Below are 25,744 nucleotides of genomic sequence, written 5' to 3'. Positions count from 1 at the left end.
GGGAGGGACTGGTGGTGGGTAGAGCTGGCTGTTGCTTTGCTGGGCAGAGCTGAGTAAAACTTTAATCCACTTGTCTGGTGATTGGTGGGGCTGAGTTCCCTCCCTGATGGTTGTTTGGCCTGAGGTGACCCAACACTGGAGCCTATCCAGGCTCTTTGGTGGGGCTAATGGCTGACTCTGGCAGGGCCCACGCCAAGCACTACTTCCCAGAACTTCTGCTGCCAGTGTCCTTGTCCACACGGTGAGCCACAGCCACCCCAACCTCTGTAGGAGACCCTCCAACACTAGCAGGTAGGTCTAGTTCAGTCTCCTATGGGGTCAGTGCTCCTTCCCCTGGGTCCTGATGCGCACACTACTTTGTGTGTGCCCTCCGAGAGTGGAGTCTCTGATTCCCGCAGTCCTGTCAAAGTCCTGCAATCAAATCCCGCTAACCTTCAAAGTCTGATTCTCTAGGAATTCCTCCTACCATTGCCAGACCCCCAGATTGGGAAGCCTGGGGCTCAGAACCTTCACTGCAGTGGGTGGACTTCTGTGGTATAAGTGTTCTCCAGTTTGTGAGTCACCCACCCAGCAGTTATGGGATTTGATTTTATTTTGATTGCACCCCTCCTACCGTCTCATTGTGGCTTTTCCTTTGTATTTGGATGTGGGGTATCTTTTTTGGTGAATTACAGTAGCTTCCTGTCGATGATTGTTCAGCAGTTAGTTGTGATTCCGGTGCTCTCACAAGAGAGAGTGAGAGTATGTCCTTCTACTCTGCCATCTTGAGCCAAGCTCCTGAACTCTTTACCCTTTAATCATATGTTTTCATGTCTGGAAAGCAACTTACAATGGTTGCTTTCAGGAACAACGTGTTGGTGGAGAAGGAAACTTTTTACTAATTGATTAATTCAGCAAATATTTATAAAGCACCCATTATGTGCCAGACACTATGTAAAATGTTGGCTATGCAGAGGTGACCAAGATGGACGTGGTCCCTGTCTTCATGAATTTAACAACGTAGTGGAAGAGCCAGGCATTTAATATGCACATATGCATACACACACATATGTATTTACTTACAAATTGTAATGAGTTATATGAAAGAAAAGGATGCTATGAGAGAGAATTCACAAGGGGGAACTAATTTAGGGTAGGAGGTGGCTCAGGAAGTGATATTTGTGCTGAAACTTGAACGATGAATCAGAGTTAGCTGGGCAAGAAGTGGAGGAAAGCGTTCCAGGTAGAGGAAACAGCATGTGCAAAAACCCTGAGGCAGTAAGGATTTTGGCTTACTGGAAGAACTGAAAGAAGACCAGTATCACTGAAGTACAGAGGGGAGCAAAAACCTGGGATGAAATTGGATAGGAACAGGCAGGTCAGAATATACAAGGTTTGGCAGTTTGAATTTTGACCTGAAGTGCAAGGGGAAATTTTTGAAGGAGTTTTAATCAGAGGAATGATAGTATCTGTTTTTTGTTTGTTTGTCTTAATTTAAAGACCTCACTGGTCTTTAAATTAAAGAGGAGAATCTGTAGGATATGGCCTAGAGCAATAATAAATAGTCCAGGCGAGAGGTAGTGGTCACTTGGACTAGAGTAGTGACAGTAGAAATGGAGAGAAGTGGGCACATTTAGAATGTATTTGGGGATATGGTGGTGGATTATATATGGGGGCAAGGAGGTTCCCTAGAATTAAATAAGTGTCTGATGGCATGAGCCATAGGGTGGAGGATATAGAAGTCTAGAGAAGGAACAGGTTTGGGGGGAACATCAAGAGTTCAGTTTTTAGACAAATCAACTTTTATGTAGTAAAGGAGGTTTTTTGTAGAGGTTTGGGCTTACAGTATAAATCTGGGGATTATCAGGGTGCAGATGGTATTTACATCTTTGTGAATGAATGTGATCACCTAGGGAGGGAATGTTGAGAAAGAGAGCCCAGGACCTGGCCCTAGGGAGCTCTAAAACCTAGACCTTGAGTAGAATAGGAGACGTTCAAAGATGGACTGAGAAAGAACAGCCAGAGAGTCAAGAGGAAAATACTGAGGAGAAAGGGTGTTGGGAAAGCTAAGAGAAAAGTGTTTCAGTAAGAATTAGACCCATTCTTGTGTAGTTGGAGTAAGCTTACATTACCTTTATAATTATATATGTATGTACATCTATATTTTTTTCCCTAAAAAATGCCTTTTTAATGTATTGGTGGGGCTGGCCGGAGCGTGTCGGGAGCAGGCACCGAGGCCCAAGCCGTGGGACCCTAGCGAAGGACGTGCCGAGGTCGCTGGGCCCCACCGGGTGGCCCTAGCTGCCGCCATGGGCATCACATTTTTAGAAGTTATCAAACCTTTCTGTGCAGTTCTACCAGAAATTCAGAAACCTGAAAGGCAAATCCAGTTTAGAGAGGGAAGGTACTATGGACTGCTATAACTCTTTTCATCTTCTTAGTATGTTGTCAGATACCACTATTTGGAATCATGTCATCATCTGCAGATCCTTTCTACTGGATGAGAGTTATTTTTGCATTCAACAGAGGAACTTTAATGGAATTGGGTATCTCCCCAGTTGTAACATCTGGTTTGATTATGCAGTTGTTAGCTGAAGCCAAAATCATTGAAGTTGGAGATATACCCAAAGACAGAGCCCTATTCAGTGGAGCCCCAAAACTATCTGGTATGATCATTACGATTGGGCAAGCCATTGTGTATGTCATGACGGACCTGTACGGGGATACTGCTGAAATGGGTGCTGGAATCTGTCTCCTTATCATCATTCAGTTGTTTGTTGCTGGTTTGATTGTGCTGCTGTTAGATGAGCTGCTACAGAAGGGTTACGACTTGGGGTCTGGGATTTCCCTCTTTATTGCCACCAACATCTGTGAAACCATTGTCTGGAAGGCCTTTAGTCCCACTACCATTAACAGTGGCAGAGGTACTGAGTTTGAGGGTGCAGTCATAGCTGTCTTTTATTTACTGGCCACCAGGACAGACACAGGTCAAGCTCTAACGGAGGCTTTCAGTCATCAGAATTTACCCAATCTCATGAACCTCATTGCTACAGTTTTCGTGTTTGCTGTTATATATTTTCAGGGATTTCATGTGGATCTGCCCATTAAGTCGGCCCAGTACTGAGGGCAGTACAGCAGCTACCCCAAGCTCTTCTACACCTCCAACATCCCCATCATCCAAACTGTATGTTATTTCCCAGATGCTGTCAGTTCGATTTTTAGTAAATTTACCAGGCAACATTTTAGTAAATTTACCAGGACCATGGACTGATGTCAGTTGGGAAGGATCTGCTTGTTCTTACCGAGTGGGGGGCCTTTGTTACTACCTTTCTCCTCCTGAGTCCATGGGCGCCATATTTGAGGATCCTGTCCATGTGGTTGTTTATAGCATCTTCATGTTGGGATCATGTGCATTCTTTTCTAAGATGTGGATAGTGGTGTCTGGTTCCTCAGCCAAAGATGTAGCTGAACAGCTTAAAGAACAGCAAATCGTAATGAGAGGCCACAGGGATACCTCTATGGTTCATGAGCTTAATAGGTGCATCCCCATAGCAGCTGCGTTCGGCAACTTGTGCCTCGGCGCCCTGTCCGTGTTGGCTGACTTCCTCGGGGCCATTGGCTCAGGCACTGGAATTCTGCTTGCAGTCACTGTTATTTATCAGTATTTTGAAGTATTTGTTAAAGAACAGGCGGGATGGGTGCTTTGTTTTTCTAAATGTTCCAGTATTTCTTTTTGTGTGTGTGAAAGGGAAAATATTTTGACACACTGTTTTTGTCAGATAATGCCGGCTCCCCTTTTCTCCTCTCACAGTTTGTTTTCAAGTGCTGACCGTCTCATTCCTGAAATGGGCACGGAGCTAAGCCTGTGTTCAGCATTACTACCAGCTGCCTTAACACTGAAGTTTACATTATTCATTAAAAAACATACATGCAGTGTTGCCTGTGATGCTGGAAACCAATGTACCTGCCTTGCCATGTTCAGTTGTGACGGTGAGATGGTGACGTGGATCAGTTTTGCACACAACATTCAAGACACTCAATATTCCTCCCACTTGTTTAAAAATAAATGTAATTCAGATTGCCAAAAAAAAAAAAGAAATGTATTGGTATCCAAAAAAGAAACCTCACTATTACTTATAAATGAAATTAACCAGTGAGATGACCTTGGAGGAGCTCTCTTTTGGAGTAATTTTTTTAAATGTACACCTATAAAAGACATGTTCAAATACATGTACAAGATACATACAGAGTGGGAAATATACAACATGCAGAATCCAAGTAGAAATTGTTTTTATAAAATTAGCATCCTGTTGTCCATGTATTATTACATGCCTCTGCTGGTTGGATTAATAGGACTTTAAGAAATATAAATGTTAAGGTTGAGTTTAATTTAGTTTTGATTTCTTGTTTGTTCTGATGTGTCAAACTTGGAAAAGTAGGGATTGCTCTGCCTAAGTATGATTTCCCCTTCATAGCTGGGTAATATAGCTTTACCAGTCAGACTTCAGGAATATGTCTGGTATTCCCCGAGCCTTTTTACAGTTGCAACAGCTGATGCTACTGAATTATTTTAGCAAATGATAGAATGTTTACTTGTAGAAGAAAGAATGGTGTAATGGAAAGAGCATGGACTTGGATTCAATTCTAGTTCGAATTCTTACTCCTGCACATTTGCACAGCCTGCTTAATCTCTTCATCCTTAGTTTTCTCATGTATGAAGTGGCTATACATAATGAATACCTACTGCACAAAATTTTTGCGAGGACTAAATGAAATCAAGTATGTAAAATGCAGAAGAAAATGTCTTTCACAAAGTGTGCACTTAATAAATGTATTGGGTTTTTTTTGTTAAGTTTATAAAAAATATGGTTTCTGGAGTCTCCTGGCCCTTGCATCCAATGTGCATCAGTCATTATTTTTCTCATCTAAAAAGATTAACATTTATTTTTCATCACAGAAAATGAGATTTTCACCATGTATAATATTATTTATGTTTATAAATATAAAAAAATTTAAAAATCAAGGCATAACTCATATCAGTATTTGTTACTCTGTTTCTCAAGATGCCTTTTCTAAGTGACAACTTCTTAGAGGATTAATTCTTTTAATTAATGAGCCTAACATTTAGAACCAAAATTTTTAGGTAAAGTGATTTTCAGGATTGTCAAGTGAAAAGAATGTAAGTATGAGTAATCACAGATTTGAAATTCTGTATTCATTTATCTGAAATAAGCTTGATTGACGACAGAGTTACTATTGTTTGATGCTTTAATTTTTTTCATCTCCGATATTGATGTTTTATTTCATATAAAACGGCACTATGGTAGAACATTTGCTCTTCTTTCTGTCGTAATAGACTTGCTTTAAACTAAACCCATCAAAGTGCTATACATTCAAATGCAATCATGTTTAAGTAATAATTCTCAGTGTATTTGAAAAGACTTGCACAGAAATATTTATTGTAAAGCACATGGCTTTTACAGTGCGTGCACTAGGCTGTTTTTGCTTGGTCTGTATTTATGTCTGTGTATCTACATTCCTGTTGAAATCTGAAAGAGGTGCTGTATATTTAAGTATTCAGTTTAGTCACATCAATGTGAATTTCTGTTTAAGTATCTGTGTAGAATTGGATTAGAAGCAACACAATCAGATTTGGCTGGTGAGCCAAAATGAAATGTATATAAATTCACTTTTTTACAAATAAGTTGCTCTAAAATCAAAGTAGGAGAATAAATGTAGTGTGAAATGTTACGCAAAATACAGGCACAGCATAATTATCAAAGGTTAGTAGAAATGCTATTTGTTAAAACCTGAAGTGTAACAGTCAGTTTCCTCATTACAGGAAATAGCAAAGCAGTTAACAAACATCATCTGTCAAAAACAGTGTTAAGGCAGGTTAAGAACCACAAATATACGAAGTTTATAAGTTGTAAAACTGAAATGGGAATGCATTTGATTTTAATATCTTTTACAAATTTTTTAAATGTTTTACTGATTGATTTATTCAATAAAATTTCCAAAATCATGTTAATACTTCCTTTATCTATGGTCTGATAAAATATTTTAGATGTGGGATTTTCCTACTTTGGACAAAGTGCTTCTACTGAAGGAAGAATCTACTCATAATTAAAACTGGGGAAAGTAAGTTATTTTTTTCCATTCTGCACTTCCTTAAAATTATTGTGGTAAAATATATATAACATAAAAGTTTCCATTTTAACCATTTTAAATGTACAATTTAGTGGTATTAATTACATTTACAATCTTGTGAAACCATCACCACTGTCTATTTCCAAAAGTCTTTCATCACCCTAAACAGAAACTATATTTTTAATAAAGTCTTTATTCAGATATAATTCATATACTATAACATTAACTTACTTAAAGTGTACAATTCAATGGCTTTTAACATATTCACAGAGTAGAGCACTCGTTGTGTAGTTTTACAGGCAACTGTAGAACCTTTTCATCACTTCAGAAAGAAACTCTGTATCCAGTAGCAGTTACTTTTCATTTTCCCCAAACTTTCTGACTCTATAGATTTCCATTTTCTGGACATTTCACATAGTGAAATCATACAATATATTTGATCTTTTCTGACTGGCTTATTTTACTTCTTTTGTGGCTGGGTCCTTTACTTCTTTTACTTTTCAAGGTTCATCCACGTTGGAACATGTATTATTATTCCATTCTTTTTTATTGCCGAATAATATTCCACTGTATGGCTATACCATATTTTGTTCATTCATCAGTTAATAGACATTCAGATTATATCTACTTTTTGGCTAATATTAATAATGCTGCTGTGAATATTTGTGTACAGGTTTTTGAGTATATATGTTTTCATTTCTCTTGGGTATATACCAAGGAGTGGAATTGCTGAGTCATATGGTAACTCTATGTTTAATCATTTGAAAAACTCCAGACTGTTTTGCAAAGGGACTGGCCCATTTTACAGTCCTAAGTGCAGTGTGTGCAAGTTCCAATTTCTCAATATCCTGGCCAATACTAATTGTTACTGTCTGTCTGTTTTTTCTTGTTTAATTAATTTTTATTGGAGTATACTTGCTTTACAGTGTTGTGTTAGTTTCTGCTGTACAGCAAAGTGAATCAGCTATACATATGCATATATCCCCTCTTTTTTGGATTTCCTTCCCGTTTAGGTCACCACAGAGCATCGAGTAGGGTTCCCTGTACTATACAGTAGTTTCTCAGTAGTTATCTATTTTATACGTAATAGTGTATATATGTCAATCCCAATCTCCCAATTCATCCTGTCCCCCCTTCTCCCCCCGTTATCCATACATCCGTTCTCTATGTCTGTGTCTCTATTTCTGCTTTGCAAATAAGTTCATCTGTATCATTTTTCTAGATTCTACATATAAGCAATGTATACGATATTTGTTTTCCTCTTTCTGACTTACTTCACTCTGTATGACAGCCTCTAGGTCCATCCGCATCTCTACAAATGACCCAATTTTGTTCCTTTATATGGCTGAGTAATATTCTATTGTATATATGTACCACATCTTCTTTATGCATTCTTCTGTTGATGGACATTTAGGTTGCTTCCACGCCCTGGCGATTGTAAATAGTGCTGCAGTGAACATTGGGGTGCATGTATCTTTTTGAATTATGGTTTTCTCCGGGTATATGCCCAGGAGTGGAATTGCTGGATCATATGGTAGTTTTGTTTTTAGTTTAGTTTTTTTTTTTTTTTTTTTTGCGGTACGCGGGCCTCTCACCGCCGTGGCCTCTCCCGCTGCGGAGCACAGGCTCCGGACGCGCAGGCTCAGCAGCCATGGCTCACGGGCCCAGCCGCTCTGTGGCATGTGGGATCTTCTCGGACCGGGGCACGAACCCGTGTCCCCTGTACCGGCAGGCGGACTCTCAACCACTGCGCCACCAGGGAAGCCCATTTTTAGTTTTTTAAGGAGCCTCCATACTGTTCTCCGTAGTGGTTGTATCAATTTACATTCCCACCAACAGTTGTAGGAGTGTTCCCTTTTCTCCACACCCTCTCCAGCATTTATTGTTCATAGATTTTTTTGATGGTGACCATTCTGACTGGTGTGAGGTGATACCTCACTGTAATTTTGTTTTGCATTTCTTTAATAATTAGTGATGTTGAGTATCTTTTCATGTGTTTGTTGGCCATCTGTATGTCTTCTTTGGAGAAATGTTTATTTAGGTCTTCTGCCCATGTTTGGATTGGGTTGTTTGTTTCTTTTTTTGATATTGAGCTGCATGAGCTGCTTGTATATTTTGGAGATTAATCCCTTGTCAGTTGCTTCATTTGCAAATATTTTCTCCCATTCTGAGGGTTGTCTTTTCATCTTGTTTATTGTTTCCTTTGCTGTGCAAAAGCTTTTAAGTTTAATTAGGTCCCATTTGTTTATTTTTGTTTTTATTTTCATTACTCTAGGAGGTGGGTCAAAAAAGATCTTGCCTGTCTTTTTGATTGTAGTCATCCTAGTGGATATGGTGTAGTATCTTATCATGGCTTTGATTTGCATTTACCTGATGGCTAATGATTTGAGCATTTTTTCATGTGCTTTTTGGCCATTTGTATATTTTCATTGGACCGATGATTATTCAGATTTTTTCCTTATTTTTAACTTGGGTATTTATGTTTTTATTATTGAGTTATAAGAGTTCTTTATATATTCTAGATAAAAGTCTATCAGATATATGATTTGCAATTATTTTTTCCCATTCTGTAGGTTGTCTCATAAATCTTTCTTTTTGAGATTCTACTGCTTCTTCTTTCTGATTTCTAATTATATTGTGATGTTATTTTGAGAAATTCTGTTCTCCTTATGGGATGTACAGTGACAAACTGAGAAAGGTTATACTTTTATTACTCTGTGCCAAGAAAGTTCACTTTCTAATCCTGCACTCTGTGCTGTAGCATTCAGGAAGCATTTATTTTGGTCCCTGCTTATGTGCTGTACACTGGAACCAACCTCTGGGGGTATAAGGTGGAACTCATTCTTGGTAAGCCTACAGTCTAGTGGACAGGTCAGAAAAAGTTACGTTGTCAGGAAAAGCACTGTATCTTTACAAAGCAAGGAGAGTTTATTTTATTAGATTTATGATGTAAACTTACAAGTAGTGGAAGGAGACTTGAAAATCACTGAGTCTATTTTACTTAATGATGTGTAAAACTAGTCTAGTGCAGTGATTTCCAACAAACGGTCTGTTTCCCCACATTTTCCACTGCCCTTCATCAGAGCTCCTGCTCAGTCTCTCTGAGCCCTGGAAGCTGATCATGCGGGCACATTATTTTTGTCATTTCCCAGGCTGTTATTCTCTCCTCTTACTCAAGTCTTATCTAGAATCCAAGGCCTGCCTTAAGGCCCCTCATGACTGGTACGTTTATGATAACTGATGATCATTTCTTTCTCTGATTAGTATAGTACTTTCGAACTTTGTGTCTTAACTAATAGTCTCATGTTTGAATGCTTAGTTGCCCTCATAGCTTAATTGTACCATAGAGTTCAGACCATTTATTTCTTTGGGACACTACTCATGGAACCGGTTGGAATAAACATGATAAAAGCAAGAGTTTCTCTTCTAACTTGGTAAAATCATTTGGAAAAGTGATGGAGGGAAACATTCTCTGGGCAAAATCAGATAGCAATGAGTTAGCATATGCATTAGTTGACATAGTTAATTAAACAAGCTGTTATGTTGAGTTGAAGGCAAGGAAAATATACAGTCAGTTATATTTGAGGCTATTTAGCATGTTTCTTTTTTCTACCCCCAGATTTTTCATGGGATATGCAGTTTTAGTAGGTTAACTTGGAGCTCTCATATGTTTAAAGTTTTCCATTTCGCACATGTTGTCTAAATATGTGCACATAGTTTTTGCTTTTGCTACCAGCCTAATAAAAGCCTCTTGTGAATGCTTATCACCTTGTAAAGTAGTTACCAGAGCTACAGTAAAATTTGCCTGCAAGTGAAAAGGCTTTGACTTCCCTAGAGGGAGAATAAAAAACATATGAGACAAATAGCAGCAACTGAAATTATCTGGTGTAGAAAGTGGCAGAATGCCAACCAAATGCTCGGTCCCTAAAATGTTTAAAATTTTTATCTCAGCTCACTAAAAAGACCACCTTGTTTAAAGAACTTCAAACACAAACTTGGAAATGTCTCATTATTTTGGTACAAGTTACACAAACAATCCCCCTTTTTTTATTGCTATCTTCAGGGATTAAGGTCCTGTAGATTTAAAAGAATTTTTTTAAGATGTTTATATCTCTTCTTAAAAATGGAGTGTTTGTATATGTGTGTTGTGTGTGTGTAAATTGTTACTGAAAGTTATTGCCATGTTTTTGATACTTCATATATCTAATTAGAAATGGTGTTGATTGTTCAGTAGGCAAAGTGGCCTTCAAGTGCATGGTGAGAAATAGTAATGAGATACCTTCACTAGCCCGTAGGCCATGAGGACTCTTCCTAAATAATAGAGATGCAAGGAGTTGATAAATCCTACTATTGTTTTGGAGTTGCCTTGGGAGGATATTATGTAGTGATGTTTTGATGTCTGTCCTAGGGCAGAGGACAACTCTAGCCTTTGCTCAGAAGTATTGATATTTGTTTTGAAGTTATCATTTAGAAAAGTCACTCACCCTTTTTCCTTTATAACTCTTAAAATTCTTAGAAAAGTCCTAGTCCTAGAAAGCCCAGTTATTGTTTAATACATTTTATTTAATTAATAATCACTCTTATTTTTTCTACAATTATTAATACTGTTCCATTCGTTGAATACTTTGTCTTACAGAGCATTTCATACATGCTACTTTATTTGATCCTTTCAGAAATCCCTAGAACAAGGCAGAGCAAATGCCTTTTTCCTGGTTTATGGATGAGGAAAACTGAGGCTCAAAAATATCCAGTGACTTGGAAAGGTCACCAGGTAGTAGTAGATCATGGGGTTTTTTCCACGGCTCTACAGTGTTACTCAGAAAGCTTCAAATCTTGGGTTATTGTGATACTTAGCAATTATGAAATATATTTTTGCTCAGAAATAAAAAAATTCTTTTAACCAATTGAAACTGCCAGAAAGGCTGCCAGGGTAGTAACTCAAAACAGAGTGGAGACCGAAGGTTTTGGTCCTTTCATGTGAAGCGCTGAGCCCACTAGGTCAAGGTTTTGAGAAATGGGAAATCTCCATTGTTGCTTCCTGAGTTTCTCTCTGAAACTGTTTCTCTCTATAACTGAAAATTCGGCTGTCATTATTTTCAGCTTAACAGGTAATTTTCCTTGAAGGAAAAGGAAAGTTTGCTGTGTTCTTGGAAGAAAGTACAGAAATTAAATCTGAATCATTAAATTATTAGAGAATGTGCTGTTTCTGGGCCCAAAAATAGGAAAACAAAGTATAATCATCTAATAAGTCATTATATGTTTTATTGTATGCATTATGTTTTATTTTATATATAAAATTAAATATTTTATTTTATTTATGTTTTATTATATACTTGTTTATGTCGTAAGGTGAAACCAAATTCTGTTCCATGGATTAGAACATAATATAAATTCAGTACCTATTTGTAAAATACAGATTTATAGAAATATTATGGAACTAATGATGACATTTTGATATTGCTGCTGCTACAGAACTAGATGACCAGTCCCAGAATTGCAATATGAATTAATCACTCAATCTCGTTAGAGCTGCTGTAAATTTTTTTAAAGGGAGCAGGTGAGATAGGACTTATCTTTGCCTTGGATTTATATTTATAGCAAAGTAATCAGCATTGTGCTGTGGCGGTATATTAATAATACAATCATAATGCTGATGCACCTATTTACCAAAGTTTGTGAAATATATTTTACCTTTTCATAGCTGTTCAAATGCTATATATCATGTTGCTCTTCTGAAAATGGTAGTACATTTTAATATATGTTTAAGTTTTAAAAATTATTTTTAAAATTAAAAATTTAGGGAGAAGAATTATAATATTTATTAGTACAATAATACTTTGGGATTTAGCTCTGTCAGCCTAGAACCAGGCATGGCCATCAATGAATCTAACATCCAACTTCCTACACTCCAGATACCCCTTTGCATCCCATTTTATCGCTGTGCTAGAGATGTCCCATCATACGAGATTTTCCTCCATCCCTGGCTCCTCTTAAGTCAGTGTGATTACATTAATTTCTATATTTGCTTTTTTTTATTTGTTTTTCAAAAATTTCCCTTGCTAGCGCTTCTGAAAGTTCTAGCCTATAGCCTTTCCATTTTTGGTGTTGGTATTTTATCATAGATTTGAAGAAAAACTGTGTGGGATTCCAAGGAAAATATCTATCAATTACCTTTTTTTTGAAGTTAAAGTGAATGCTGTAACAATTCCACAATAAATAAAGTGAGATTTAATGTGTTAAATGAATTTAAATTGTTTTGACAATTTTTCCTGAAGGACTCTTTTCTGAGTTTTTATAATCTCACTTAAGTAAGAATATAAGGTGGTTTAATTACTTTCTAGCAGCACACACTCTAACAGCCAACATTCCAGGTTAAAGCTATGTGTCTTCTTTGGGTTTGAACTGTTTCCATTTAATCCAAGGGAAAATATTTGAGGGACATTAGTTGATGCATTTTCCAGAAATGGAAGTCGGTAAGTATTTTTTTCATAGCTTATAGAATATTTAGCAATTCGAGCCTTTAATATTTTATTTTGTAACATTCTCAGTACTGGCAGCAAAGGCTTCCTCCAGAAATAGTGAGAAATTATGTGAATTCCCTTCTTGGTATGTTTAGGAGGGCAAGTCATAAATCTTCAGCCTCATATTTTTCTAAAATAAAACCAGGCGTATATCTGCTCTGATCTAATATGCAGATGTAATGAAAATATTCACAGAGTAGTATATGTTAAGATTTTGAAAGTTCTCACAAAAGGTGGCATAAACTGAAACTGTTATTATGCAGAAATCTAAGCTGTAATTATTCTTTTCTGTGATAGTTTATCTAAGTTCTGTAAAAACTTTAATAACGTTAAGTACTAATGAAAAGACCTTGTGTGTCACATTTGCATTCATAAATATCCATGAAGGATCTCTTTCACCAATGTTATTCAATCTTAGTCCAGGACAAGGTCAGACATTGATTATGTTTGACAGTTTTAACAAAAGTGAATAGGGAAGATAGATTTTCTTAATTATATTCCTAGAATGGTGAGGGGCAACGATCTTTAATATGTAGTATAATATAGAAAGAGGAATGTTAATGGAGTAGAATAATGGTCAGTTACAACAATAATAATAACTACTATTTAATGAGCATCTGCTAGATGCTGGGCCACATAATAGCTCTTTATGTGTGTTTTATATAATGGGATTTTAGAAAATATCTTAAGAAGTTCAGACAGCGTTATACCCATTTGCCCAAATACGGAAAATGAAGTTCCAAGAAATTAAATGATGTGCCTAAAGCTTCCCAGCTAGAGTCCATTTCACATACATCAGACTCTACTAGCCCAAGCTGCTTGTCAATGTTTGATTACCTGTGATCAGAGATAAAGGATTGATAATGTACAAGTTGCTTATTTGGCTCAGAATTGTGTTTGTGCTTTTAAATTTGAATTAACTGTCTTTGGCAGTTTGGAATTTACAACATGATGGGAGATAGTAAAACACTCATATGTGCATATCTTGATTTTAGCTTCTCCGATCACTCTCATTTCATATTACATGTGATTCATATTTTTCTTATATTTAACAAACACATATGCAGCCCGAGTGTGTACCAGGCGCTGCTCTCAGTATTTATGAACACGAATTCATTTAATGCTCACAGCATCTCTATGGGGTATTATTTTATCCCTGTTTTACCGATGAGATAACTGAGGCACAGAGAAGTTCAGTGACTTGCTCAAAACCACGGGTAGAAAGTGGCTGAGCTGGGATTTGAACCCGGTCAGTTTGGCTCTTAAGAGTTCGTGTTCTTAACTATGTGTATTTTTCAGATTTGACAGAATTTGGTGAAAGCCATAACTAAAACCTAGTGCTGGACTTCCAAGAGTTAGAGGGTAAATGGAGATAATAAATAGTGTCAATAAAATATTTAAGAAGTAATGACCCCCAATAAGAGCTTGGGATTCTCTGTTAAAAATAAAAGATGAATTGTAAAGAGAAACTGAAAACAGCTTTAATTGTGGAAGAAGCCAGTTTTGACTGCTACTTTATAGATTGTTCAATGTTGTGCAGGCTTCCTTTTGTGTACATAGCTGAGCAGTGTGAATATAATGTCCTCATTACTGTTTCCTGTGTTGTACCACTAGTTACATTACTTCCACTAATGAAGTATGGAGCTCTGTGATGACTATTGCCTGCCTCAACTATATATATGTGTCTTGGCTTTAGCCCATATAAATGAGTTTTTAAAAAATGGATCTATGGGGCAACTGAGACTTTCAGAGTTGTTACATTAAGATAGGGCTAACGTTTCCCGAGCTTTAGAGAGAGAGAGGCTGGATGCATCAATCAAAACAATGGATTGCTGAAACTGAAACTGAAGAAGTTTCTGAAAAACAAGTCAGAAATTTTTGGTTAAGATTTCAACTTGTATGAACCTCAACTTCGGCAAAAACTGAGATGAAGCAATTTTAGCTGTGTCAAGTAGGAAGGAAGGTTAGAGTTTGCTGCTCTAAGACCTCCTGGAAGTGTACTTCAGCCTGAAATTGAATATTCACTGTGGAGGTGGAGGGACAGGTGGGGAGAAACGCCGAACTCCTTAAGCTAAGGAAGGACCTTTGGCTTAAACTGGGTCTTCTGACTCCTCTGTTTACCTGTAATCAGAGGCAAGTTTACCAGAAGCTGATTGACTGGGATTTAGGTTTCAGGGCCCCTTCCTTGCACAGGCCCCCCTCCAAGGCCCTGGGAAGATCTCTAGCTGTGTATTCACAGGGCCATATGGTCTTGCAAAATTTGAAGAATTTTAAGATATTTAAAACACAATTAGTTAAGACTGCTGTCCCTTTTCTGCCCTGACCCTCCTTCCATCACATTTCTTCACATCTTAGATTGCTCTGGAGTGATCACAGGCATTTTTTTGGATCTGGCTTAAAGGGAAGTTGAGCTGGGAATATACGACTTTAACTGCAGTTTAAAAGATGTTTCAGGAGTGTTTCAATAAGACAACTGAGAAATTACAGATTCCCAATTCAAACATATATGAAGGGTTACTTCTTTTTTTTTTTTTACCACTACCTTTATTTATTAAAGAACTGAGAAAATTCAGATAATGGAACATAAAACTAAAGCAATAAAAATGGTGAAATAAATAGAAACTATTCTGATGACCAAAAGTATATTGTAAAAAAAAAAATTCAGATTATCCCCAAAGCAGTAATTCATTTGAGAAGAAGAAATTCCAAATAGAATAAATAAGCTTGATAATTGTTTGAAGATCTAGTTAACAAAGAGGGATGAATGATAGGAATACATCGGGAAAAGAGTTATGTTTCTTGCTGATTTGTCCACAATATGGAGAAAGTTAACAAAAAACTTCATAATATGTGTCTGCAATCAGCTTTATAGTTAATGAGTGCCTGCAATTTGAAGAATACTTGGGATTAGTTGCCACGGAAGAAACTGAAACACCCTGATGTTTTGCAGCTCACATATGAAAGTAACTTTATAGAAGTTTTCCCAAATTTGACAATGATCCTAAAAATTGACTTGAGTTGTGAAGTTAAAGGAACCTTTCCTAGACATATATTTCTAAACAACTATGTTCCTGTACCACAATTAGAAGAAACATTAAATTATTCTTTAATTTTATATGTGGAAAATTATAATATTGTCATTTGTCAAAATGTGGATAGCCAAAAATTTTAGGGAAAAAAAGGTATTATAGAGGTTTGCCAGATGATTAATTAATAAAAATAGGATGATATTTTTCTGGGTTTTGTGATGTTTGTGGTATTTTCAGGTGTTTAAAATTTGTAAATTTTTATCACTTCTAAATGCATTTTCACTTTCTTATATAATTTTGTATTCATAATTTTGTATTCGTCAAAAGGGCTTTAAAAATTGTATAAGCTTCAGATCCCTTACAACTTGCATCTGCCCCTGCCTTTTTAATTTGAAAAAAAAAAAGGTTATTTTGTGGCAGAAGGCATAAAGTTGAGAAGTAAAAGGCCCATCCCTTGCCCTCAGTTCTAAGCCCCAGAAACAGGTTTAACCTTTCCTATATGTTTTCTACAGTTGTTAGATCTGCTTTGTCCAATAACGTAGACTCTAGCCACATGTGGCTATGGAACCCTTGAAATGTGGCTAAGTACTGAATTTTTAACTTCATTTAAATTTTGTTTAATTCCATTTAATTTCAGTGAACTTAAGTTTGAAATGAATACCCAAAATATTTATTAGAAAAGTTTTAAGTATGTTTAGAACAATTTGGGTATGAAAATACTTTGGCTTTAAATTTTGAGAAATCTGGTGCATGTGTATGCTTGTTTCCACAAAGAGGATCATACTCTGCGTATACTGTTCTGCATCTTAGCTTTTAACTATGTTTTGCACATCTTTCCTTAGCAACTTACAAATTTATCTCATTCATTTATTAGCAGCATAATATTCTATTCTATTTGTACAACCTTTTTTCACACAGTTGCTGGAGTGATTTTTTTTTTCTTTTAGTATAAGTGAGATTGGGTCATTCCTGTGTTCAAAACCCTCCACTGGCTTTAAATCTATCTCAGAATAAAATCGCTTATCTTTAGTCTGTGCCTAAGGCCTAATTTGACCTATTCCCTCACTGCTTTTCTGCTCACTTCCGGGTAGGATAAGCATCTATGCATCGGTAAAGTGGGGATTAAACACAGGTACTTCTTTCTTTTAAAAACCTCTGTCAGAAATATCACTAGTAAAGTGAAATCTCTCCACTTACAAAATTGAGTTTCTCACTTATCTGACCACCACCAACTCCTTTTAAAGCAAAGAAGTCCTGTTTTCCTTCACCAGTAGTGCTCACTAGAGTAAAAGAAACCTTGTTAACCAAAGTAAAAAAATGTTGTAGGCTCCCTCTAATCAAGAGCACATTTAAAGGAGGAAACGGTGGGATGGCAGATAGCTGACGTACACTGTGTCTTAAGAATTTGGTGCTTCTTTATTGCTAGATTAAATTTCAGAATTTGGAGTCTAAATTTTCCCTTTCACATCTGGTGGCACTTTTTTTTAATCAGTGTGCAAAAAGGAGAAAAATCTGTCTGCCTCGTCTCATGCCTGTCACTACAGTCCAGCCTATGCCAGCCTTAAGGAAAAGCCTTTTGCATTGGCAAGGAGACTCCAAAATGGTTTCCAAGCATATGAAAAGTAAAGGAAGAGTTTTACAGAAAAATATAAGAATTTTTTTAAACTGGAATGGTATAAAGTAAAAAAACAATTTAATTAAACAATGAAATGTGAAAACTTGCTGGCCCAGTGTGTACATAATGTTAGTGTTCCAGTGCTGCTAGTGTAAGGCAGACTCCTGTGATCTATTTAAGCATGTAAATTTTTGGAGGATTTGTGATTATTGACAGCTAAAGGGATTATAATGCATGGTATGGTGATAGTTGTAAACACATGAACTGGCACACATTTATCACTGATAAATGTGTTTTGTGGACAAAATGAATAGACAAGTTTACCATGTTGCTTTCAGCAAGTAGTGTTTGTTAGGGCATTGTGCCCTGGGAGCATGGGGCTGTTAGACCTGCGCGGTCTCCTAGGAGTTTCGACTCGCCCAGGAAACAACAAGAGTCGGAAGCCGATGCAAAACGCAAGAGGTTTATTGAAGGCCGGTGCACCGGGGTTCCTTGGTCCTCACGTAGGAGATCGAAGAAGGAACCCCTTTTGGGCGCGAATATGTCAGTTTTATAGGTTCCCACTTCCCCGTATGTAAATTATAGATTTGGTTGTGTTTTCCTGCTGATTGGTCCCGGCTTAGGCTCGGACCAGAGAGGGAACTTGTCCCCAGCTGCCTGATTGGTCTTTGACAGACACCTTTTTTACATTTTGTTATCTCCCTCCTTCTCCCCAGCTGCCTGATTGGTCTTTGACAGACACCTTTTTTACATTTTGTTATCTCCCTCCTTCTCGGAAGGCGGCCGGACATCCTGGAAATTCACCCATTGTCTAAGAAGCCCCTATTGTCTGGAGAGTTCTTAATCATTAGCTGGAACAATGTCCCTCGAGTCCCACATTTCCCCCTTTTTCTTGTGACTATTGATTCCAATCATGGAATCTCAACCTTCTGTTCGTAAACTTTGGTACTGTTGTCTTAACATTAGAACTTGTACAGTACTGATACGTTCTCTAATAAATGCTATCAAGCGATTTAGAACACATGGTCCAAAAGTTAAAAAACAATAAAACAATAAGAGGTCCCAACAGAGTAGAGATTAAGGTGGTAAACCAGGGGGACTTATCAAACCATGATTGAAACCATCCTTTTTCGTTTTCTCTCTCCCTTTGCCTTTTATCTAAGCGTTCCCTTAGTTTATCCATGGTTTTGGTAATGGTTCCTGAATGATCAATATAAAAGCAACATTCTTCTTTTAGAGCGGCGCATAATCCCCCTTCTTTAAGAAACAGCAAATCTAGGCCTCTTCTATTCTGCAACACCATTTCTGAAAGTGAGGTGAGTGATTCCTTTAGTTGAGTTATGGAACTTTCTAATGCTCGAAGGTCGATGTCTACAGCCTGTCTTAAACTTGCATAATACTGGGGTTGTTGTATGAGGGCTGTGGTTCCTGTTCCTATCCCGGCAGATATTCCTAGTCCTAGAAGGACAGCCAATGTGAGGGTTACAGGTTCTCTTTTGTTTTTTTCTACATATTCATCTAAAAAGGATGAGTCTGAATGGTAGATAAGTCTAGGGACTAATTGCACTAACACACAAAAGTCAGCTGAGGTATTAAGAACCTCTAAAGAGACACAAGGGGTGAGCCCCGTGTTACATGTCCACCATCCATCTTGAGGAAGTACAAGATATCCTGAGCCTGAAGGGAGGCTAAAATCATGACAAAGGTGTCTATGGGACTGGGGAGGTGTTCCTATACAAGTACCATTTCCAAAAACCGAGGACAGGGTTAATTTACTGGTCCCTTCTTGCTTCCATCGACATTGGTCTGAGGAGGTAGAATTAGTATAGTTGGAGCTATATCCTATAGCATCATAATAAGGGGGAGGGGCAGCATAGCAAAGCCAACATGATTTTGTAGCGTCTGGGTTTGTAGCATTGAGAACCGTAAAGGCTGCCTGCACCAAAGAAAGCATCCTATCCTGAGGAGTCCCAGGCTTAACTGTGGGTTCTTTGGATCCAGAGGTTTCATTAGTCTCATTCTTTGTTGACGTAGCTGAAGGGGCCGGGGGAAGCAAAGGGGGGCCAAGTACGGGATTTGGGCCTATTGATATAAGAGCAGGAGTCTCAATCTTTAGCTTAAGGGTCATTAATATTCCTAAATCATATCCCCTCATGTAAAATCTAACGCCCCAAGAATGACCATTTATCCATTTTTTATCTCTTTTTCCGGGATTACTAAAGGAAATTTTAAGGGGATGACACCATCCTGAACATTTACTCCGGTGTCCGGTATCCTCATTATGAGAATAATTAGCCGTTACAGTAATAAAATCCCAAGTTGAGGTGGGTTTCCAATTAGTATCCCCGGTAGTTTCACATCCCCAGCTTTTGCAATAAAAGTTTTCAGTTCCACCACATTTATAATTCAGAGATCGAGGGCGGTGGAACCCGGGGCATACGTAGAAAGTGAGGATACCAAGCATCATTCTTTTGCCTGCATTTTTGCAACCCGGCCCAAACCAATCAGTTTCCGAAACTTTGGAAGGGGCAGTGTTCATATCATGAGAATCTTCTGTATCCCAATAAGGTGCTCCTATTGCCAATTTACAAACATCAGGAAAAAGATCTGGCCACCAGGTCCAGGGGGGTGCAGTATGACTAATGGACCAGGTTACATCTCCAGTCTGAGAAATTACCTGCCAAGTTAAACGTTGGGGGAGGTGAGGGCTAAAATCACTTACAGTCAGTAAAGGCAGTAAAACCAAAATTATAAGTCTTAGGTTCGTAGAAGCTTGAGTTTGAGCGGGTTGTCAGTCCTTTGGGCCCGCCATCCTGATGATGTCGTCGTTGGTGCAGCCTTCACATGTGAAGCATGGATCCAGGCAGCGATGCCGTCCACTTTTATGGCCGTTGGGGTGGTGAGGAGGACGGTGTATGGTCCTTTCCATCGAGGTTCCAACGTCTGGGTTCGATGCCGACGGACGTATACAGAGTCTCCGACTTGGAAAGGATGAGTTTCTCCCGGAGTTCCCGGTTGGTAGGCCTCGGCGAGTTGGGACCATATTTCTTTCTGGACCAATTGGAGTCCCAGTAGCCTAGCATATAAGTCAGTGTTATTTTGACAATCAGGTTTTATTTCTTTTCCTGAAGTGAGGAGGGGAGGCGGGGCACCATATAATATTTCAAAAGGAGTAAGATGGTATCGGGAAGGTGTATTTCTAACCCGGAATAGGGCCAAAGGAAGGAGCACCGTCCAATCGGTACCGCCAGTCTCCAAGGACAATTTAGTTAGGGTCTCTTTTAGAGTCCTATTCATTCTTTCTACCTGACCTGAACTTTGGGGTCTATAGGCACAATGTAATTTCCAATCAGTCCCCAAATATCTGGCCACATCCTGACTTACCTGGGCGATGAAGGCTGGACCATTATCAGACCCTATTACCTTTGGTGCTCCAAATCGAGGAAAAATTTCTTCTAAAATCTTCTTGGCTACTACAGCAGCTGTTTCTTTCTTTGTTGGGAAAGCCTCTATCCATCCTGAAAAAGTGTCTACAAAAACTAAAAGGTATTTATTACCGTACCTTCCAGGACGCACTTCGGTAAAGTCCACCTTCCAGTAAGTTCCTGGGCGGTCCCCCCTGAGTCTCTTTCCAGTTTCAAGTTTCCCTTTGTGAGTATTTACCTGTTGACATGGGACGCATTCCTGCACAATTTGTCCAGCTAATTTTGTCATTCCAGGGGTTTCGTACTCGGTTTTTGTAACAAGGCTACCATCTTTTTAGCCCCCAAATGTGTCCATCTGTGCATCTGTTGTAACATGGATTCTGCTTGCTGAGGGGACAAAGTTCCTTTTGTTGTGGCCGGGATGATTTCTTCATCGCGGCCTGGTTTTTCAGGAACTTTATCTGACAGTCCTAGAATGACTTCTCCCGATGCTATTTCTCGGGCCACTTGGTCAGCCATATTATTTCCCCTAATTATTGGGTTATTTCCTTTTTGATGTCCAGGGCAGTGGATGATACTGACTTTAGTAGGAAGCATGAGTGCAGTCAACAAAGCCACGATTTCGTCTTTGTTTTTAATTTCTTTGCCACCTGAAGTTAGTAGCCCTCTCTGTTGGTAAACGGCACCGTGGATATGAGCGGTAGCAAACGCATATCTACTGTCTGTGTAGATGTTTACTTTTTTATTCTCTGCCATCTCTAATGCCCTCGTCAGGGCAATTAATTCAGCTTGTTGGGCTGAGGTCCCTTGTGGTAGCGCCGCTGCCCATATGACTTGTTTTCCGTCTACCACGGCTGCCCCAGTTCGACGCTTACCTTCCTCCAGGAAACTGCTCCCATCCGTGAACCAGGTGAAATCAGCATCAGGGAGGGGCAGGTCCATCAGATCTGGCCTACTGCCGTGTGCTGCGGCCAGTACTTCCTGACAATCATGTATGATGGTGGAGCCTTCCAAGTCAGGATCAGGTAGCAAGGTGGCTGGATTGAGTCCTGTGGCTGGAGCAAACTTGATGCGATCTGAGTTTAGCAACAGGGTTTGGTAATAGGTCATCCTGGCATTAGTTAGCCACCTATCCGGTGGTTGACGGACTACATTTTCCAGGGCATGAGGAGCTGTTATCGTTAGATTTTGTCCTGCAGCGATTATCTTTAAACAGGTGGGCCATCCTGATGCCACAGGGTCCAATTTTTTTGACAAATAAGCAACTGGGCGATTCCAGGGACCCAATTTCTGAGTCAATACTCCTTTTGCAATGCCCTTATTTTCGGCCACATATAAATGAAAAGGTTTGGTTACATCTGGCAGTCCTAGGGCTGGAGCTGAAAGTAAAGCTCGTTTGATTTGGTCAAAAGCCCGTTGTTCCTTATCGCCCCAAACGAAAGGAGTGCTGTTTTTGGTTAGGGGGTACAATGGGGCCGCCAGCTCAGCAAACCCTGGAATCCATAGTCTACAGAATCTGGCCGTCCCCAAAAATTCTCTAACCTGCCTGGCGCTTTTGGGAGCCGGAATTTGGGCCACCGTATCCTTTCTGCTCTCCGTGAGCCATCTTTGTCCCCCTTTTAATAGATACCCCAGGTAACTGACCTGTTGTTGGCATATTTGTGCTTTCTTGGCTGAGGCTCTATATCCCAGGGTTCCAAGTTCCGTTAACAGTTTTTCAGTACCCTTGATACAATCTTCTTGGGTCTCAGCAGCTAATAAAATATCATCAACGTATTGGAGTAATGTTACCTGGGGATTTGATTCTCTATATAATGCCAAATCCTGATGGAGGGCTTCATCAAAGATGGTCGGGGAGTTCTTAAATCCCTGAGGTAGCCGTGTCCATGTCAGCTGACCAGACATTCCCGATGTTGGATCTTTCCATTCGAAGGCAAAGTAGGGTTGGCTCAGGGGAGAGAGTCTTAAACAGAAAAAAGCATCTTTAAGGTCCAAAACAGTATACCACGTATATTGAGGTGGAAGAGTGCTCAGGAGGTTGTAAGGGTTTGGAACTGTGGGGTGGAGGTCTGCCACCCGTTTGTTTACCTCTCGTAGATCCTGCACCGGCCGATAATCATTTGTTCCTGGTTTCTTTACCGGCAGGAGAGGAGTGTTCCATGTTGATTGACATCTTATTAAGATGCCCAAGTCTAGTAGCCTCTGTATATGGGGACGGATACCGTCTTTGGCTTCTCTACTCATGGGGTATTGACGGACCGTTATTGGGGTGGCAGTTGCCTTGAGTTCCACTAGCACCGGGGGCCGATTTTTGGCCATCCCCATACCGGCAGTTTCTGCCCAGGCTGGAGGGAACCGAGTTACCCAATCTGTAACATTAACTCGTGAGGATGAAGGCTGCTCGTATAATTTATATTCATCTTCTAATTTCATAGTCAATATTTGAAGTAACCTTCCTTTATTATCAGTTATGGTGGGACCTTCTGGCTGAAAGTGGATTTGAGCCCCTACTTTGGAGAGTAAATCTCTTCCCAGCAAAGGATAGGGGCATTCCGGAATAATCAAAAATGAATGGGTTACTCGTCCAGTCCCAAGATCTACTGTCCTTCGTGTGGTCCATGAATATTGTTTATTCCCAGTGGCTCCTTGTACCCATGACCTTTTAGCTGAGATAGGACCTTTTGAGTGGAGAAGGACGGAGTGCTGGGCTCCGGTATCCACCAAAAATTGAACAGGTTCCCCCTCCACTTTAAGAGTTACCCGGGGCTCGGGGAGAGGGTTCGAGCCCTGACTTTCCTAGTCTTCTTCTTCCAATGTTAAGATCTTGTTTCTGGTTGGCCTTCCTCCACTCTTTTTCTTAGGGCATTCTCTCGCCCAATGTCCTTTTTCTTTACAGTAGGCACATTGGTCCTTGTCTAATGGCCGCCTTCTGTCTGCCGTTCGCCCTTTCTGCCTATTCCTATCCCCTATATTTCTTCCTCCAACCACAGTGGCCAGTATCTTACTTAAATTCCTCTCCTGTCTCTTATCCCGTCTTATTTCACGGGCTTCCTGCTCTTTCTGCTTTCTTTCTTCCTTCTCTTCCTCTGTTTCTCTTTTGTTATATACTTTATCTGCCTCTTTTACTAACTCCTGAAGCGAAAATCCCTGCAAGCCATCTAGCCTCTGTAATTTCTTCTTAATATCAGGGGCCGCTTGATCTATGAAAGCCATTGTTATAGTAGCCCTATGTTCCTCCAAAGTTGGATCATAAGGGGTAAAGCGTCTAAAGGCTTCCATTCAACGTTCCAGGAACACAGTTGGAGATTCCTGGGGCCCCTGAGTGACTTCCCTTACCTTAGCCAAATTAGTGGGCCGTCTGGCCGCTCCATGGAGACCCGCCACCAGAGCCTGGCGATACATTTTCAGGCGCTCCCTACCTTCCGGGGCATTGAAATCCCAGTTTGGCCTGACGAGTGGGAAACCAGCATCAATCTCGTTAGGCAGCTGGGTAGGTTGCCCATTGGCGCCTAATACATTTTTTTTCTGGCTTCTAAAAGAACCCGTTGCCTCTCCTCAGTCATTAGGAGAGTCTGAAGCAGCTGCTGACAATCATCCCATGTGGGCTGGTGGGAGAAAACAAGAGATTCTATTAAAGCGGTTAAGGGCCTGTGGATTTTCGGAAAAAGTTGGGTTATGCATTTTCCAATTATAAAGATCTGCAGAGGAAAAGGGCCAATATTGGAGAGGTCTATTCCCTTGGCCGCCGGGGGGGCCATATTCTCTAAGAGGTAGGGCAGTGGAGTCCGGGGAGATAGCCCTCCGGCTCCTAGTGCCCGCTGAGGGACCCCTTTCTTCTTCCATCATGGATGGTTCCCTTGGTGCCGAGGGCAGTGGAGCTGGGGGTCCTCTAGGTGGTAGGGGATTTGGGGCCGGAGGATAAGGGGATGGGGAATCCAAAAGAAGCAAATCTGACTGCGGGTCAGGATAAATCGCCTTCGGTGGATCCGGGGCGTCGGGTAGCTTCTCCGTGTTGGGGTTTTTCTTTAAGGCTAATATCTCCGACGCTGCTGATGTGTGCGCGGACATACCTGTTGAGGAAACAAAGGGCAGGACCCACGGAGGTGGGGAGAGAATTAAATCTTCCCAGACCAAGACATATGGTACTTGGTCTGGATGTCCGTGGGGATCTATATTAAATATCTTAGACTTCAGCAGCTTAATCTTGTCTAATAAAAAGGATCCTTCAGGGGGCCATCCTATCTGAAATGTTGGCCATTCAGAGGCACACAAAGTCTGCCACTTTCCTTTCTTTACCTCTACCGAAAAATTATGGGCTCTGGCCCGAACTTCGGTCCAATGGCTTAGGGTAAGGGAAAGAAGAGTCGTCATAGTTTGTCCCATTGTCGTCCGTCAGAGAAGAAGAATAGACCACAATACAGAAACAGTTAAAAACTCCACGAAACACATATACGCATGGGCCACCGCGAGCTCGCTTCAAAACCGAAACCTCTTCAGATGGCAGTTATCACCAAGGGAACTGCCGAAACCGAGTGAAGGGGAGACAGAGTTTGCCTCTCCTTCCAGATGAGCCACCAGGGCGTCCCCTAGGGCTCATGGACGCCGGCTATTAGCACGTCTGCCTAGCCAGAGGTCCGATACAGATTCCATAATAAGCCGATTCTTACGGCTTTCCTCCGATAATGGCCCACAAAGAACAAGGGACAAACAGACAATCAAGCTCGAGCTTACCTGGTACCTCCAACTCCCGATGTTCTTGTGGTCCGGGGCGAGTGGAATCCCGGACGAGCCCCCAAATGTTAGACCTGCGCGGTCTCCTAGGAGTTTCGACTCGCCCAGGAAACAACAAGAGTCGGAAGCCGATGCAAAACGCAAGAGGTTTATTGAAGGCCGGTGCACCGGGGTTCCTTGGTCCTCACGTAGGAGATCGAAGAAGGAACCCCTTTTGGGCGCGAATATGTCAGTTTTATAGGTTCCCACTTCCCCGTATGTAAATTATAGATTTGGTTGTGTTTTCCTGCTGAT

The 25,744-nt window shown here is 39.9% G+C and overlaps 1 protein-coding gene and 1 pseudogene across 2 annotated transcripts in view; both read left to right on the top strand.

The window, feature by feature from the left end:
* The window catches only part of UMAD1 (UBAP1-MVB12-associated (UMA) domain containing 1), a 255,292-nt gene that overhangs the window by 97,360 nt on the left and 132,188 nt on the right, over window positions 1-25,744 (top strand). The window lies entirely within an intron of this gene.
* Window positions 2,289-3,786, top strand: LOC309966425 (protein transport protein Sec61 subunit alpha-like; annotated as a pseudogene). The gene is made up of 2 exons: window positions 2,289-2,363; window positions 2,432-3,786. The product of its transcript is annotated as a protein transport protein Sec61 subunit alpha-like (transcript).

Source organism: Leucopleurus acutus, assembly GCF_964270905.1.
Source record: "Leucopleurus acutus genome assembly, chromosome: 9".
Lineage (NCBI taxonomy): Eukaryota > Metazoa > Chordata > Mammalia > Artiodactyla > Delphinidae > Leucopleurus > Leucopleurus acutus.
Note: the sequence above shows the minus strand (reverse complement) of the source record. Positions and strands in the feature narration are given on the sequence as shown.